Below are 3,216 nucleotides of genomic sequence, written 5' to 3' on the forward strand. Positions count from 1 at the left end.
ATCAGGGATGATGGGGAGCAGCAAATCCGCAACACGTACAGCATCCAAGGATACTGGATGATTGAACAGCTGAGGGAGGACCTCAGGCAGTCTAATGTAAATTATCATAATATAAAAGACAACAGTTATTCAGGCAGGCTGGCCAAGGGAAAGTCCCATCCTGGATCAGTGATGCATGCTGTTTAACTCTATGAACAGCTCAAAATTTGTTCCAGAAGAGATCCCATGCTAACATCTCTAGCTGTCAGTTATGGCAGCTCACCGAGGTTTGGTATAATGAAAACTGCAAGCACACTCTTGGCAAGGTGCTTGGCTTGGTGCTAGGGATTCCAATTATCCCTAGTGACAAGGTTGAGTTGAGGACCTTTGAAGCCGAAAATATTGGAATTACATAAAAAGGTATTGGGATGGGTTACTGTGACACCCTCCTACATGCTGTGGAGAGATTGGGACAATTGATCGGGACCACTCGAACAAACAGACAATACCTTCATGCCCATGCACTATCAACCGTGACCTCAGCTCTTCTCATACCTAGCTGTGGACCTAATTGCACTCACCTTGATATATCTCAGGATACCAGTGCTACGAGTGCAGGCTGGGAAAGACAGCTATCCCAAGAAATCGGCCTCTCACTATAAATAATACTGTACATGCACACAGGGGCTTTAAGATGGATGGAACTCCCAGCGTTATCAATATTGTCGCTTGTATTTGTTTTGATTGCTGAATGTTGTCTATGCACTATGATACTGTATGAATGACAGGAGTTTTCATCATTTTTGTACATATATTTATAGGATAGGTTTGATCAATGTACATAATTGCTTTCACATGATTACATAGGCTCGCCTGACCACAAACATAACCAACTTATACAATTAGGTTTGAACTTCATTTGCATGAGCTGTTTTCAGTTCTAAAGGGGTGAAATGTAGCAGTCTCCTGGCTGCTAAAACACAGATAGATTGCTAACTTGGAAAAACAGGGATTCTGGGTACATTGGCCAAATAAAACTTTGAAATCACAAACCCCACACACCAGAAACACTGCAAACACTATAGCCAGGTGCTCATGACATTAGCATAACGTAAAAGGCAACAGTAATTCTGAACAGACATACCCCCAACAACTTATCTACTAGACAAAGGAGAGGCCACACAGAAATGCATTGCATCTTACTTCACAAAGAAAGTAACAGTAGCATGCCATCTAAATGATTGACTCTTGTTTCAAATTATTGTGTGTCTCCATGATTGGCCACAGCTATAGAAAGTTCCAGAAAAAAATATCAAGAAGGTATGAAACAGGGTTCACCTGCAGATGTTGCTCTGGGAACTGCTCTTAAAACTGCTGCTGGAATAAGCTGAGGCCTTCTGAGGAGACCAGCATGGCAATAGGAGCAGGCCAGCTGACCATCCATAGATGGAGGAAGAAAGTAGCTTCACAGTCCCAGAGACAGAGCCAGAGACAGACTAACAGTGTAAATCTACAAAAGCTAACAAAGTGTAGGGCTGGATGAACATAGCAGGCCTAGCAGCATCTTAGGAGCTCCGTGTTCATCCAGCACTACACTTTGTTATCTCGGATTCTCCAGAATCTGCAGTTCCCGTTATCTCTATCCAAAATCTACAAGAGACTTGGGAAGTATTGTAACCTCAAGGGGCCAAATAGTATTAAAGTTTAGTTTATTAATAAAGATTATTGTAACTTTGTTCCTAATAAAGTTAGGACTGTTTTGTACTGGTACTGGCTTGATTTGACCACTTCATATTGTGGGATGCCTGGACAAATTAATTCATAAAATTCTGCTTAGAGTTTTCTAATGTGCTTAAGACGAGACAAGACAACAGATTAGTGCTGGGTCCACTGCTTTTCGTAATTAATATAAATGATCTGGATGTGAATATAGGAGATGTAGTTAGTAAGTTTGCAGATAACATCAAAATAGGAAAGTGAAGAAGATTATCTCACAGTACAATGGGATCTTAATCTGATGGGCCAATGTGCTGAGACGTGGTAGATGGAGTTTAATTTAGATAAATGTGGTGTTTCATTTTGGTAAGGCAAATCAGAGTAGGGCTTACACAGTTAATGGTAGTGCCTGGGGAGTGTACCTGAACAAAGAGACCTGCCGGAGCAGGTGCACTTTGAAAATAGTTTTGCAGGTAGACATGGTGGTGAAAAAGGCATTTGGCATGCTTGCCTGCATTGGTCAGAACATTGAGTATAGGAGTTGAGATGTTATGTTATAGCTGTATAGGACATTGGTGAGGCCACTTTTAGTCTACTGTGTAGAATTCTGGTCTTCTTTGATGCAGGTTCAATGGACCAAAGATGGTCTTTTGAAAGCAGTTGAGATGGGGCTATCCACTTCAGAATTTACTGAACTTATCATCACAGATCAAACTGTTGTGTAATTTGGAAGAATATATAAATTCTACTACCAGTAAGTGCAGTCTATTATCAGAATTTCCACTATTTAAATATTATGCTTCCTCCTCACTCATTCCTATATGAAAGAAAGTTACTACGAAGTCACATTGCTCCTTGGTCCTGAAGATTTGTCTGAAATGTGTTTCTAAGAAATGTTTAACTTGGAGTCTAGCTGTTAAACTTGAGAAGGGGCAGTAAATATTTACAAGGATGTTGCCAGGATTGGAGTATTTCAGCTATAATAGAGAGAGGCTGAATGGCCTGGGCTTTTATCCTTGGGACTGTCAGAGGCTGAGGAGTGATTTTGTAGAGGCTTATAAAATCATGAGGGGCATGGATTGGGTGAATATCCAATGTCTTCTTACTCGTAAAGGGGAGTTCAAACTGAGAGGGCATAGGCTTGAGAGGCAAAAGATTTAAAAAACTTGTGAGGGGTAAGATTTTTCAAGCAGAGCGTGATGCTTGTATGGATCCAGATGCCAGATGAAGTGTTGGAGGCTGGTATAGTTACAACATTTAAAAGGCATCTGGATGGGTGTATGCAAAGGAAGGGTTGAGAAGGATACGGGCCAAATGCTGACAAACAGAACTAGGTCATATTGGGACGTCTGGTTAGCGCCAATGAATTGAACCCAAGGACCTATTTCCGTGCTTCATAGCTCTATAACTCTAGACTGTTTGGGGACAGCAAGTTGTTGTTGATGCTGGCGGTTCCGTCCACGTGCGGGGAGATGTATTTCGGGGGTGGGGGGGGGAGGTTGGTGGAGTCCTCCAGGCCGC

The sequence above is a fragment of the Stegostoma tigrinum genome, chromosome 10, assembly GCF_030684315.1.
Source record: "Stegostoma tigrinum isolate sSteTig4 chromosome 10, sSteTig4.hap1, whole genome shotgun sequence".
In the NCBI taxonomy this organism is placed as follows: Eukaryota; Metazoa; Chordata; class Chondrichthyes; order Orectolobiformes; family Stegostomatidae; genus Stegostoma; species Stegostoma tigrinum.